Genomic DNA, 16479 nt, shown 5'->3' with positions numbered 1-16479 from the left:
CCCAGTTCGTGGACAAGAGAAATCTGCAATGCCTATGAGGATGCACGAGTGTTAGGATGTGAGATTCACTAAACCTTATACAGGGGAATGATTTGGGTGCGACGTGGCTTGGCCACCATGACGACTTACTCTTATCATTCGCTCTTGTTATTTGGAATGGTAAATCTGAGTGACTTACCTACAATAAAGTGTCGACGCCCATTGAAGCCTTGATTAAGCCTTAGAATGGTACGATGATAAACCCATGTACATGGTAGCTGTTGCCAATCGTAGGTTACATGGTGAGAATAAAGCCAAGACCCATTTCTTGCAGGGAACCAGTAATGGCAGACCTCCATGAGATTTTTTGAGAGTTGTTTAGCATTGGCGCTAGACCTGTCAGATGAGAAGATCCAGTCTCGGAATAATTTCATTTTGATGCAAAGACCCAAGATATTGAAGGAAATGTTATGCCTCTAATAGGAGAGCATCAATGAAGGAGTTATTACAAGAAATTTGAGGACAAATGTGTTTTCAACACTATAGAGGTGGTGCATGAGTTTATTTTAAGTGTGGTAGCACCTGAGACATTCAAGATGATCAATGGAATTGCAAGGAGACCCCAACCCTAACCTTTTCTTTCTAGCCTTTCCGAATCTCGAGGACGAGATTCATTTTAAGTGTGGTAGGTTTGTAACATCCCGAAATTCTATATTTTGGAATGTTATATTAAATAAATAAATAGGGTTGTTTGTTTGATTGTAGTGTGATGGATTGTGTCAAATTATTTTATTTTCACTAGAATTAAAACATTTTAAGTTCTTTTTTAAAACTTTTCTAATCATGTTATAAAAGTTGGGTAACATTTTGTCCAATAAAGAAAACTATGGTTGGGGAAGTTTATTCAAGAAAATCAAAGGACTTTGATTTTTGTTTGACTTTTTTTTTGAAATATTGGAAACCACAATCACAATTTTGGAGTGAGAATAAGATGACTTTCTCAAATGTGGTGGATGAATATTTCATATGGAGTTTGTTTGGATTTTGGAGTTCCAATTGAAATATGATATTATTTGGAGCTTTACTGTCGTTTAAATATTTCCAAATTAATCTAAAAATTTAATGAGAGGAGATAATGTGACTTCTCCAAAAATATATTTGGAAATATTTAATACGGTACAATTGTCCTTTTGTTAATTTACAATTGTCCTTATGTCCATAAAAAATGTATTCTAGCTTGTGCACACAAACACTATTTGTAGGCACCAAACTATAATTACGTGTATGTGAACATTCATTTTATTTGCTGTTTTAAAACTTTTGCACAAAAAATATATTATTTTGTAATTATGTCCTAAGCCTATTTGGACCATGCCCACTTCTATTTTTTTCATTCTCTCTTTCCATTTTTCCCCTTGGGCCTGGTTCCCCACTAAGGCCCATCTTATTTTTTTTCCTTAGCCGAAGTTCAGGAACCCCTTCTTCCTCCTCCTCCTCTGTATGTTTCAATCTTGAGGAGAACAGAAACGGCCATGGCTCCCCACCTCTTCCTCTCCTCCTCCCACTCAATTCATATCCCATTACGACTTGCAATCAATACAAAAATTATTGAGGAATGTCAAGAGAACTCATTCAGGGAATTAAAACTCAATTTCGTTGCTTTAATTGGACGCACGGAGCCGTGAAACGTACACGCACAAACTGCCATTGGAGGCCACAATGAGCTTGTTTGATCTCCCTGTACCGGCTCCCTCGGCCACTATAAATAGGACCCCTAGGTGCGCCTCGAAGCCCTCATCCCTCTCCCTGAAAACCCCTCTTTATATCGCTCTATTCCGAGAGCAATTGCTCGTCGGGATTTATCCGTTTTCGCAACTCCGGCGGCTTCTCCACCGCGCCCGAGGACGAGGACCATCTCAACTCTGCTTCTCTCAAGTTCGCCTCGGCCTCCTCTCCGCCGTTTGGCCATTCGTTGACGTTGGTACCTTTTCTTCTCCAACTCCGACGGAACTCCGGCGAAACTCCGGTGAGCACTGTGTAAATCCCGTAATTGTTTTTTAGAAAAATACTCAAACTTCGGAAATTCATATCTCCTAGACCATAAGTCCGAAATCGACAAATTTTATATCCATAGATTCGTTGGAACACGAAGTTTATCATGAGACAAAAATATTTCACTTTAGGTAAATTAAATTTGACACAAATTTAAAATTTGTATTTGAGTATTTCTGCTATATCTATTAATCTGTAATTCTTTTGAAAATGTTTCCTTCAGAAAAATTGATCCTTCGGTTAATATCTCGCTACTAGATTTTTTTTCCTAATTGTTCACCTATGTCTAGCCATTATTTCAACCTTAACACTTCATATATTTTTTCTTTTATCGTAATTCAATTTCATCATTAGTTTAATTTGATTCTTGATTCAACTTTCTTGAGAAGATCATTAGGAACCTCTCTGGTCATATGCTATCATTATATAAATTCAGACTTCACGAGATGTTACAAACATTTCGTAACATAAACCTTTATGCCACAAATCCATCGACCATTTTCATTATAGACTTTGTCGTAGAACCTTGCCTCACAACTCTTCAACCCGTGATCTTCACTTTGACCCAACCCTAGAACAAAACCTATATCATATTTTCATTCTTGATCTTATCTCAACCCGTAACCAAGTCCTAGCAACTTATGTAGGAATGTTTTTTTATTTTGTATTGTAATTTGAATATTTTATTTGGATCTTTATTTGGATGTTGTTGTGTGTTAAAGTACTTTCTTATATCATTAGATATATCGTAACGAGAAGGAGAGACGACTCAATAGAATATTTCATCTTCTTCAACAGTACAAGGCAAGTTACATCTTGATCATGCTCTTTTATACCTATGTTTTATATATGCATTTAGAACTTTGATGTAGGGTTTGCATGAATATGTTAGTTGGCTATATTATAAACCCAGTAGTGCAATGAGGTAGGTCTGAGACTTTACTTCTTTGTCGCCAACGTTGTAGGATTTTGCTATGCCATTGTAGATGGGGATTGGTATGTGAGATCATGAAAGTTGCGAGTGATATAATAATTAAGGGTAACCTTAAGGTGGCAACATTAACACACATCTGGGTGGATTGGTAAGGGGCACCCTGGAGAAACCAGTGGACTTGCCCGGGCACCTTGGAGAAACTAGTGGACTTGCCCAGGGGATCTCGGAGTACCCATGTGATCACCCTATGGACTGCCACCCAGGCTCAAAGGGATTCATCAATTTTTCATGACTAGAAGCTTACCTGCACAGCCACAAGCTATTATGGGCTCTGGCTTAGTTGAGTACGTTGTGTGACCTCTTACAGTGGTAGACTAGCAGATGTAGTTATATATGTAGGTGTACCAGTCTACCCAGGGTTAAGAGGGAACACTTCAGAAAGACTATGTATCGATCTTCCGGCTCTCAAACACCAGGCAGTGCGAGGACTGCAAAGGAGGTGATCGAGTCTTGTGGGGAAAAGTGTGCGAAACTCTGGAGAGTGTAAAACTAATCGATTAGTCGTGTCCCCGGTTATGGACAATTTGAGCATCTGGAGAGAGGGAATTGAGCAATCCCATCACTCTAAATAATCTAATGGGTTTTAATGAATTTGGGTATAGATTGAATGGAGCAACCATCTCAATCATATTATGATGAATTATGTAGTAACAATATGATATTATTTTGATGATAGGGAAAAATCAGCTTTATGCAAATTAAATTTAGAACCAACCACCAGCCATATTGCATGTATAAATAGGACATTTATTCATCTCTTGTGGTGTGACTTGCTAGTACATTCAACATACTGACCTACACGGCTGCAACATATTATGTTGCAGGTATTATCCGACGAGTAAGTGATACGATAGGGTTACGTTCCGCACTCAACTTGCCGATGGCGTTGATGGGACTCCACACCCGTTTTCCTGTTTCTGCTGAGATTCTTAAGGTATATATCAGTTTTTTGTTACTTATACATGTGATTGCACTTTGATATGTACATTGATGTACTATGTGTGCTAGCATACTGATCCAGGGATAGCACAGATACACAGAGACTTGACCGTCTGAGGTCGGGTCGCTACAGTGATCCAAGATCATATTGAGTCTATAGGAAAAGCCAATACTATCAAGGAGGGATGAGGTGTTGCTTAATGAGGTTCTTGCTCAAAATGCTTAGTGATATGCTCCAAAACCCTCAACTACTTTATCACATCCACATATGATCTAAAGGAAAAGTAAAACTCGGCCCCACCGATTCTTCCTATCCGGCGCCACCGAGTTTCAAATGTCATAGCCACTGCCACAAACCCTGGGCACATCGGTCTCTCCGATAGAGATCTCGGTCTCACCGAGATGGGGTTGTCATCTCTTTGTTTCCCTTCGTAAAATTTCGGTCTCACCGAGATGAGCAATCAGTCCCACCGAGATTGCAATGTAAACTCTCTGTTTTCCCTTCGTAACGTTTTGGTCTCACCGAAATGAGCGATCGGTCCCACCTAATTTACCTGACCAACTCTCTGGTTAGCTTATTACCAAAATCGGTCTCACCGAGTTTGTCTAATCGGTCTCACCGAGATTACGTTATGCCCTAACCCTAATCATATCGGTCCTACCGAGTTCCATGTCGGTCCCACCGAGAACCCTAACGGTCACTAGCTTTGCTGAATCGGTCCGACCGAGTTTAACCATTCGGTCCCACCGAGTTTGGGAAGTTATGTGTAACGGTTAGATTTTGTGTGGAGGCTATATATACCCCTCCACCACCTCTTCATTCATGGAGAGAGCCATCAGAACGAACCTACACTTCCAACTTACTTTTTTGAGAGAGAACCACCTACACTTGTGTTGAGACCAAGATATCCCATTCCTACCATATGAATCTTGATCTCTAGCCTTCCCCAAGTTGCTTTCCACTCAAATCTTCTTTCCACCAAATCCAAATCCGGTGAGAGAGAGTTGAGTGTTGGGGAGACTATCATTTGAAGCACAAGAGCAAGGAGTTCATCATCAACACACCATTTGTTACTTCTTGGAGAGTGGTGTCTCCTAGATTGGCTAGGTGTCACTTGGGAGCCTCCGACAAGATTGTGGAGTTGAACCAAGGAGTTTGTAAGGGCAAGGAGATCGCCTACTTCGTGAAGATCTACCGCTAGTGAGGCAAGTCCTTCATGGGCGATGGCCATGGTGGGATAGACAAGGTGGACCCTTCGTGGGTGGAGCCCTCCGTCGACTCGCGCAACCGTTACCCTTCGTGGGTTGAAGTCTCCATCAACGTGGATGTACGGTAGCACCACCTATCGGAACCACGACAAAAACATCTGTGTCTCCAATTGCGTTTAAATCCTCCAAACCTCTCCCTTTACATTCTTGCAAGTTGTATGCTTTACTTTCCGCTGCTCATATACTCTTTGCATGCTTGCTTGAATTGTATTAAGATTGCTTGACTTCTCCAAAGTTGCTAAAATCTGCCAAGAACTAAAATTGGGAAAAGGCTAGATTTTTATTTGGTCAAGTAGTCTAATCACCCCTCCTCTAGACATACTTTCGATCCTACAAGTGGTATCAGAGCTTTGGTTTCCATTTGCTTTGATTTCCATAGCTTTTGGTGGTCATAGCCTTGGTTTCACAACCTAGGAGAGTATGGCATCTAGCGAGGGAAATTACCACCGTAGAGGTCCTTGCTTTGATGGCACTAATTTTGCTAGTTGGAAGCATAAAATGAAAATGCATAATCTTGGACATAACCCCACCGTTTGGGCTATTGTGTGTATTGGCTTGCAAGGTGAATTCTTTGGTGAGAGAGAACCGAACCGTGAAGCTACCGCGGAAGAGTTGAAGATGCTATAATACAATGCTCAAGCTTGTGATATCCTCTTCAACGGATTGTGCCCCGAAGAATTCAACAAATTAGCCGTCTTGAGAATGCAAAGGAAATTTGGGATACTTTGATTGATATGCATGAAGGTACAGACTCTATCAAGGAATCCAAGTTGGATGTGCTTCAAAGTCAACTTGACAAGTTCAAAATGAAGGATGGTGAAGGTGTCGCTGAAATGTACTCTAGGCTTGCTCTTATCACAAATGAGAATGCCGGCTTAGGAAGTGAAGAGATGACCGACAAATTCATCAAGAAGATCCTAAGAGCCTTGGATGGAAAATATGATACCGTATGCACATTGATCCAAATGATGCCAAATTAAAAAGATATCAAGCCAACGGAAGTCATTGGAAGAATTGTTGCTCATGAGATGTCACTCAAGGATAAGGAGGAGCTCCATAACAAGTCAAGTGGTGCTTACAAAGCCTCATGTGAAGCTCCCACATCATCAAGTGAGAAAAAACCTTCAATGAATAATTGGGCCTAATGGCGAAGAACTTCAACAAGTTCTACAAGAGTAGAAGCAGAGAGAGAAGTTCCAAGTCAAGGTCCTACAATGACAAAAGATCTTCTAGTCGAGAGCGAAACTGCTACAATTGTGGAAGACCCGGACACTACTCCAATGAGTGTACGGCCCCCTACAAGAGAAGAGAAGATTCTCCCAAAAGAAGAAGTAGAAGATAAGAATCACCATCGAGGGAGAGAAGGAGTAGGGATGATCGTTATGAACGAAGACCCTCTTGGAGAAGCAAGGATTCGGAAAGGAAGGACTAGTCGTCAAGGAGCTACACAAAACAAAGACATCAAGCTCATGTTGGTGAATGGGTGTCCGACTCCGACTCCGACAATCACTCCGAGAGAAGCTATCACTCCGACTCCGAATATACTCAAGATGAAGGTGTTTCCGGTCTAGCACTTGTGTCAACCAACTCCTACGACATTTGATTCACCAAATGAAGGACTTGGAAGATGCTTCATGGCTAAATGCCCAAAGGTATCACACCCCGAGTATGTTGATTTCAATAGTGATGATGATTTACTTGTTGACAACTCTAGTGATGAATACTATGATGAAACATCAATTAATCATGCTAATCAAGATAAAACGAATGGCAATGATAAGGAGAAGATTGAGTTTCTAACTAAAGAACTAAGCACTTTTAAGTTAGCTCATGAAACTATCTTAGGAGATCATCGAGAACTTTTAAGGACTCATGAGAAATTACGTTTTGAAAAGCTCAACCTTGAGCAAGAGCATGAGTTCTTAAAATCAATCAATGATGATCTTCGCAAGAAAAGTTCTTCTTACATTGCCAAGCGTTTACTCTTATCCACTTATGTGCCTCAAGTCAAGTCTAGTAACAAGAACAAGAAGGATTCTTCCTCTAGTAGTAACAATAATCATGCTAAATCCAATATTGTTGCTTCTAGTAGTTCTCTTGATTCCGCTAATGATTCTCTTAGCCTAGTTACACTTGAGCAAGAAAATAGCTTATTGAAGGGAATCATAGAGAAAGGTGTTTACAAGAGCCTTGCCGGGAGTAAGCAATTCAAGGGAATTGTACGCAAGCAAGGAAGGCACCGGAAGAATCAAGGTATCGGTTTTGAACGAAAGTTCAATGCCAATGGAGTTGAGTGGGAAGAAGATCAATACCCCAAGACGATGTTTGTTCCTCAACAAGAGAAGTATGATCCTACTTCTTTCAAAGGGACACAAGCTCAAGATGATCTTCCACCACAAGACCACAAGGAAAAAGGCAAGGACCAGCTTCAAGAGGAAATTGATGCATTTGAAGAAGCTCCTCAGGCCTTGGTCAAGTGGGTTCCCAAGACTACATCAAGTTCCACTTCATCAAGTACAACTACAACTCCGAGGATTCCCATCAAGATGGTGTGGATCCCGAAGAAGAAGAACTAGAGAGTTCTTGAGGGTGACTCCGCCAACATACTTCACTCTTATCATTTTGGCAAGAACAAGTGCAATCAACTTCCACATCTTGTACTAGCTCAAGGAGTCACAAACCCTCTTGTTGGTAAGACAAGGGACAAGGTAACCTAATGCTCTCATAGACATCATCTTGTATGTGCATCACTCTATGTCTATGGATATCCTTGTTTGTTCCTTGTCGGACTAACCCGTGTAGGTATTGAAAGTGCAACTCACTCCAAAGGATAGCTCCGAATGATCTACATCAACTTAGAGCATCCACATCTTCAACAACTACATGAAGCCATCATCGAAAAAACCCAAGGTTAGTTCATCCCTCTTAGGGGGGGTCTCACATCTAGGGGGAGCTTTACTCTAAGAATTGAGCTAAAGCAAATCTAATGGTGTGAACACAACAACGCTTTATGTAAAAGTGGTAACCCCACTTGTGCTTAAACGATGAGTATGACCTATGATCAAATGTTCTCATTTGACTCCTAAGTCAATATACTCATATATAGATGACCTAGTCATCGCCAATTGCTTGATGGATGCTAGAATTGTTTGTGCATGCTTTGCCACATATTTCATTTGTCATTTTATTGTGTGAGCATGTCGGTTGCATAATTTACTAATTCGAAGACATCCACTTGTTGTTTTGATTGGTTGGTTTCTTTTTCTCTTGCCAAGTGGATGGACAAGAATGCCTAAGAACCTTCTCCAGCTATCTATGCTCTTCTCGTATCAAACTCTATTCATGTTGCATCACAAAGTTTGATCAAGTCAGATTTGAACTACTCTGTGTGAGGAGCACTCGGAGTCCCCGATTCATCATAGACTTAAACTTCCAAAACTTATTTGTGTGTTTCGGTCTGACCGATTCATCCATTTCGATCATACCGAGATCACTAAGTCGATCTAGGTTTTTAATCTCGGTGCAACCGATTTGAACTTTTCGGTGACACCGAGTTGCAGTAACTACTTGTAGTTATGCATCTCGATGCCACCGAGTTGTTCCACTCGGTCACACCGACAGGGTCAGGCTATATATACCCACGGGCCAAAATTTGGAAAACTTTCCGAACCTCTTCGCCCGTGCTCAGCCTGCTCTGCCTCCTTGGGTCTCCGGATCGTCCTCCTTGTCGCTAGCCGCCTCCAGTCGCGGGTCTTCGCCGCTGTCAACGGGATCGTCTCCACCGTTGCCGCCGTAGCAAGTCCATCGCCGAACTAGGGTATGGACTTGATCTTTGTGTTGTTCTCACTCCGATTCCCCAGCACATTGTTTTGCCATGTATCTTGCCACGATTGAGATCACTCTATCCAATGAAAACACTCCGTAGTTTAGTTGTGGATTGAAAATTTAGGGTTAGGTTTCCGCCGAAACCATCTTGGACCGACCGAGTTGCTGAAATCGGTTCCACCAATTTGTCTCAGGCCATTGCACATGTGTTTCTTGGTCTGACCGAGAATTGCAAATAGGTGTGACCGAGTTTGTGTCTTTGTGAAACCCTAGCAGTCTCGATGCCACCGAACTATGACTCAGTCTGACCAAGTTCACTAGTTTAGGTTCCAACAACTGCTTCGGTATCACCGAGATTTCAAGTTGGTAGATCCAAAATGCTTTTTGTGGAAAACTAAATTAAGTTTTTGATTCATTCTTTTGCAAAAACCTCTGCACTTTGTGATGCTCATCCACTCTACGTCATCTATAATCCATTCATAGGGTCTGTTGTCAGTGTTTGCATCATGTCAGATTAGAGTGACAGTCAAAACAAGTCTAAGGAGCAACTGAACTTGAGTGAGGGCACTAGTCCCTCTAGCAGCTTTGATGAAGGAAGCAGAAGTACCCCCAGCAACTTGCCTAAGGCAGCCACCAGGACCAGAAAGAAGAAAACCTCAGATTCTGAGGATGAGGACTATGTGGCCGCTGAGGAAGAGGCCACCTCAAAGAGGAAAGTCCTGAAAAAGGAATATGGCACAACTGCTGCCACTAAGCCAGGGATGAATCAAAAGGTTCCTGTCAAGAGAGCTCCCATGTCAAAAGCCAGAACATCCACTCAAGAGACTTTGGTATCTGCACCCGAAGAGCAGGTTGTGGCAGAAAAGAATTGAAAGGAAAGGGTCAAGAAGACCACTGCCAGAGTGCTTGGGAGATCTTCAATAATGAAAGACTCTGAAGAAGAGGAAGAGGAAGAGGATGCAGCACCAGCACCCAAAGCTCAAAAGCTTATGGGAGATGCTATAAGGGCAGGGGCTGTTCCATCTAAGCCTAAGATTGCTCCTAAGACTGCTACTCTAGCTCCAAAGCCAAAACCAAAGAGGAGCACCAGGAACATCCCTGCTGAGGAGAAGAACAAGGCCCCAGTGCCTCAAGCTACTGAAGAAGAAGATGATTATGTCGTGTTAAGGAAGTTGAAGCCCAAAATTCCAAACCACAATGATGCTCATCTAGTTGCAGAGAACATGAAAATCAGGAAGGATTTTGGTCTAAGGCTATGGAGAGAGTTTGATCCATATGCCACTAGGAGAAGGACTATTGTGGACTACAAGTTCCATACAAAGGAACAACATGACTTCTATGAGACTATCTTACTTGACAAGAAGCCCATAGTGTGTGACATGAGATGGGTCGATTGGACATTCATTGAGGAAAATGAGGATCACTTCCCTGGTGTATATGACAGCTTCAAGGCGTGTGGATTCGATGAATTTGTGGCTCAGAAGCTCACAAGGTGGAATGATGAGCTCATCATGCAGTTCTACTCCACAGCTCATTTCTACCCAGATGGAATAATTGTCTGGATGTCTGAAGGTACTAGGTACCAGTCAACGGTTGCTGAATGGGAAAAATTGATCAATGCTCCTGAGGAGAGTGAAGATGACTTGGATGTCTATGCCAAGAAGAAGAAGGATCACAACACCATGGCACACATGTACAAAGAGATCCCAGATGCTGCTCTTGAGACACACAAGTTTGGATCAGTACATTACCTTCTGTCAGGCTTGCCAACAATCAACTGGATCCTCAGGCACACTCTCTTGCCAAAGTCAGGTGACCACAAGATGATCAGAGGCCATGCAATTAACTTGCTTCACATATTTGATGTGCCTCAAAATTTCAAAGTCATGAGCCTAATTGTGGAAACCATAAAGAGGACAGTTGCAGATCAGAAGAGGAGTTGTGGGTTTGCCCCACAGATCCAGGAGCTAATCAACTCCAAGATGGGCACTGGCACATATCTCCTGGACAAGGAACACATGCCCATCTACCCAGATTTTGAGGACAACACGGTGGTGATGGATGAGAATGAACCATCTTCTATGCACGCACAAGCCAAGAAGGAGAAGGCAAGGGCTGAAAAGGCTGCAAAGATGCCAACCATGGATGAGGCATCTCAGTATCTTCTGAAGAGCAAGCAAGATCAGCTTGGCTACTTGATTGCCTCCACTCTAAGGATTGAGAAGGGATTGGCTACCCTGACTCAAAACCAGGAGAGCTTGGAGAGGATTGTGGAGCAAAAGTTCTATGACTTAGATGTGAAGGTCACTAAGATCCAGTCAGTCGTTGAGCAACTTCAGGATGAAGTGCAGGAGAAGAAGGGCAAGTCTACCACTGATGCTTTTTCTAGAGTGCCCAGAGGTCAGAGGTCTGCTGCTATGCCTGTCACAGACACCAGAGCAACTTCATCTACACCAGCTACAGCTTCAGTGCCACCAGCTCCAGCACCTACTCCACCAGCTCCATCTACATCGACTGATGCATTCGTCCTTGGAGTTCTGTCTACACCACCACCTGAAGACCAAGCCTGAGTGACGATTTAGCACTATGCATTTTTATGAACTTTTTGGTAACTTGTTGCCAAAGGGCGAGAAAATGTATAGTTCATAGGCTTCGAGAAAGAGTGTTGCTTTTGTTCTCTCTTGCATTTCTCCTTGGTGGTTGAACTTTATTATATGCTCGTTTGAGATACTTTATGCTTGTGTGTGATACTTGGATGATCATGTGTTTGATCATATACTACCTTTATGCTTGTTGGATGACATTATCCTTTTATATTCCATATGATCACTCACTTTGCTTGGTGATGAGTGCATGTATTTCAATTATTATCATTTTGAGCACTCCACCAAGATGTATGTGACATGGAAGAGTAACCCATGATCCTAACTCTTTGTGCATTTGCAGTCCAAAGCAAATCTTAAACTATGCACAAATTCAGGGGGAGCTCTTGCTTTTCACATACTTATCAAAGCAACAATGTTTTTCACTCTTATTATCATTTGTCGAAGCTTTTATCTATATGTTGTCATCAATTACCAAAAAGGGGGAGATTGAAAGTGCAACTATCCCTAGGTGGTTTTGGTAATTCCTAACAACATATAGCTCATTGAGCTAATGCTATTTCAAGATTAATATCTCAGGAAAGCTCAATGGTTGGCATGGCATGGATGAGAAAAGTGGACCCCTCAAAATGCTAAGGACAAAGGATTGGCTCAAGCTCAAAGCTCAACACTCTACATTTTCCATTTTAGTGATCCAAGATCACATTGAGTCTATAGGAAAAGCCAATACTATCAAGGAGGGATGAGGTGTGGCTTAATGAGGTTCTTGCTCAAAATGCTTAGTGATATGCTCCAAAACCCTCAACTACTTTCTCACATCCACATATGTCCTAACCCAAAAGTCAAACTCGGCCCCACCGATTCTTCCTATCCAGCCCCACCGAGTTTCAAATGTCATAGCCACTGCCACAAACCCTAGGCAAATCGGTCTCACCGATAGGGATCTCGGTCTCACCGAGATGGGGTTGTAATCTCTATGTTTCCCTTCATAACATTTCGGTCTCACCGAGATGAGCGATCGGTCCCACTGAGATTGCAATGTAAACTCTCTGTTTTCCCTTCGTAACGTTTCGGTCTCACCGAAATGAGGGATCGGTCCCACCGAGTTTACCTGACCAACTCTCGGGTTAGCTTATTACCAAAATTAGTCTCACCGAGTTTGTGTAATTGTTCTCACCGACATTACGTTATGCCCTAACCCTAATCATATCGGTCTTACCGAATTGCATGTTGGTCCCACCGAAAACCCTAATGGTCACTAGCTTTGCTGAATCAGTCCGACCGAGTTTAACCATTCGGTCCCACCGAGTTTGGGAAGTTATGTGTAACGGTTAGATTTTGTGTGGAGGCTATATATACCCCTCCACCACCTCTTCATTCGTGGAGAGAGCCATCAGAACAAACCTACACTTCCAACTTACTTTTTCTGAGAGAGAACCACCTACACTTGTGTTGAGACCAAGATATCCCATTCCTACCATATGAATCTTGATATCTATCCTTCCCCAAGTTGCTTTCCACTCAAATCTTCTTTTGACCAAATCCAAATCCTGTGAGAGAGAGTTGAGTGTTGGGGAGACTATCATTTGAAGCACAAGAGCAAGGAGTTCATCATCAACACACCATTTGTTACTTCTTGGAGAGTGGTGTCTCCTAGATTGGCTAGGTGTCACTTGGGAGCCTCCGACAAGATTGTGGAGTTGAACCAAGGAGTTTGTAAGGGCAAGGAGATTGCCTACTTCGTGAAGATCTACCGCTAGTGAGGCAAGTCCTTCGTGGGCGATGGCCATGGTGAGATAGACAAGGTGGACCCTTCGTGGGTGGAGCCCTCCGTCGACTCGCGTAACCGTTACCCTTCATGGGTTGAAGTCTCCATCAACGTGGATGTACGATAGCACCACCTATCGGAACCACGACAAAAACATCCGTGTCTCCAATTGCGTTTGAATCCTCCAAACCCTTGCCTTTACATTCTTGCAAGTTGCATGCTTTACTTTCCGCTGCTCATATACTCTTTGCATGCTTGCTTGAATTGTATTAAGATGGCTTGACTTGTCCAAAGTTGCTAAAATCTGCCAAGAACTAAAATTGGGAAAAGGCTAGATTTTTATTTTGTCAAGTAGTCTAATCACCCCCCCCCTCTAGACATACTTTCGATCCTAGACCTTCCCTCGTTCATCCTTATCTCCAACAACCTCATTGTTGAGCAATTAAGAAAGGTAGTCTCTGGAACAAACTAGCCTGGTGGCCACTGCCGGCGTCGTCAATCCCCATGCCTCCGCTCAGGCCGACTACCAATCACCACCACGCCCCACTCCTCTTCACCTTATCTCCTATTTCTCGAGATATCATTAGTTTTTACACATGGGATTACTCCCTCATGGGTCAATCACAACAAGTGTTTTATAAAAAAAATGCATCTTGATGTTCCGTGCAATGCACGGATCTTGCTAGTACTCCTATAGAAGACTAAGTTGGTGATGATGATGTGTCTGCCATCCGTCGTTTGTGACCATTAGATCTACATCTAACGACTGTGAGGTAAGTTGTTGCCTTTTCTCACCAACATCCCACTTGTCTACCAATTTGCAGAAAAACCCACAATTAGTATGTTAAAACCAACCACATCCCTCCCTGACCTCTCCAAAATAGCCCAAGGAATATATTCTAATTGAAACATAATATATCTCTAGTGATATATGTATATCAAAATTAGAGTGTTTTGTATCAAGTTCGTGAATAAGTATTATTCTAATTATGATTCATTGCAACGCACATGAACATTGCTAGTATTTCCAACCATGCAAAAAAATTCCCTAGTATTCCATAGTTTCGAGTTTTCCATCAAGATATTAGTCACTCATGGTTGATATTTACTTTCAATCATGTACACATATGCTCTATGTAACTAGCCTTGCTTATTGGGTTCCAAAGCTTAACTTTCACTCCTACTTACAATATGTAGAGTATTTAACAAAAAAACTACCACTTTCAACCAGCCCTAGGAAGAATCTATTGTACAAAAAATAGCAAAAACATACCCAAAATTTCTTAATCCACGCCAAAAACTACTACCTAGTACTCCCTCCATCCCACAATGTAAGACGTTTTTGCAAGCTAGTTTAGCTTGCAAAAACATCTTATATTATGGGACAGAGGGAGTACCGATTAGGTTAGTTTAAACCCATTTATGATAGGGTTGGCCCACACGTCCATGCTGACGAGGCAGCTTAAACCAACACATTTTGTTTGACCGTTGACACGAGGGACCCACATCTGACCTTCTATCCTGTTATTCCCCCTCAAATCGTTATTTTTCCTGAATATTACTTCAAATAGTACTGATGCGTGTTTGTCAATGGCGCTGGTGATGAGCGAGTTGGCCGACGCTCCACCGGACGGGGCGGACGCCGCGCTAGCCTCCGCACGGGTTGGCAGGCTGGCCCGAGCATGACTCATGAGCGAGCAAGCTGCCACTCTGGCCTTCGCTCGAGCCAGATGGCTGGCCTTAGCATGGCCCGCACGAGCAAGCCGCCGCCCCGCCGTGCCAATCTAGCTAGCAAACCTTGCAGACAAGCAGCTGGATGGAGCTATCTTGGCTAGCTAGCAGCCACGAGCGCCGGACGGAGCTGGCATCCGGGCTGCCGCAAGATGGGCTCCGCACCGCTGGTCGTTTTGACCTCTCCTTCTGCCGGCGGTGGTAGCTGCGTCCCATGGCCGAGGATGACTAGGTGGATGGGCTAGAGGTAGGAGGTCACTCGGGGATTTTTGTGCAGACTAACATGTAGGTCCCACAAGTCATACCGCCCGGTCGAATAGAAGGCGTTGACTTAATGGGTGACATGGGCCCTATTTGGATACTCTAAGTCAAAGGTTAGAGTTAGATTCTAACCCTGAAGTAACTCTAACCGTGGGATGGCAGGGTTAGATTGAAAACAAATGTATCCAAATAGGGCCATGGGTTGAAACGTGGCTATAACGGCACTTTGTAGAGTAGTCATTTCTTGGTAGGGCTGGTTGGTAAGAGCATGTACAATGGTTGATAAGGTAGTCTTATCTTAAGGTTCCACGTATGCAAGTGGTAGTAGTTTCTTAGCATTATTAGTGGTTTCTGGCATTATTAGGGGTTTCTTGTAAGGAACAATGTACTTCTAGGGGGAGTGTATACCTCATTTTGTGGGATCGATCCCGACCAAACACACGGCGGCCTTTTTTTTAAATAGTAACTTCGCTGCAAGCCAATATTTTACACGACTAGTATGAGTTTTGAAGTCAAACGGACGTGCGACACCACAATCTGGGTGCACTAGATAGCCTAGCCACGTGAACGGGTTTTCCTTCCCAGCATCTCGTGGCTCACGTGCTCGCCCTAGCCGCACCTCGCTTGCAGCTACCTCATCAGCTAGTAGCATATTTAAACTAGTGCCTCCCAATTAAGCCTGAGGAGCCAGAAAAGCCTGGCGGGGCATTGGGAACTGTGCAATATGGCTCTGTACGTAAAGTGCTCTACTACTACTCTATAGTTTGTGGCGTTGCATGTATGGACTTCACTCCATTATCAGCTCTACTATAAAAGAAATTCCTCTTGATGTGTTTTTTTGAAACGGAGGCAAAAGCTTTGCTTCATCTCATTCATAAAGAAGGAATTACTGACAAAGTTCGACGAGATCCATTACACCTCCACAAATGGAAGCGAAAATCATAGTCTCGCTGTATCAAATAACTCAAATGTTCTGCCCCCGCAGTAACCGTCGCTGATAAACAGGCTGCTAGTGTGTACACGAGAGGAGCGGCTCAGTAGGCCAGCTACGTGAGAGG

The sequence above is a fragment of the Triticum dicoccoides genome, chromosome 3A (assembly GCF_002162155.2).
Source record: "Triticum dicoccoides isolate Atlit2015 ecotype Zavitan chromosome 3A, WEW_v2.0, whole genome shotgun sequence".
NCBI lineage: Eukaryota > Viridiplantae > Streptophyta > Magnoliopsida > Poales > Poaceae > Triticum > Triticum dicoccoides.
Note: the sequence above shows the minus strand (reverse complement) of the source record.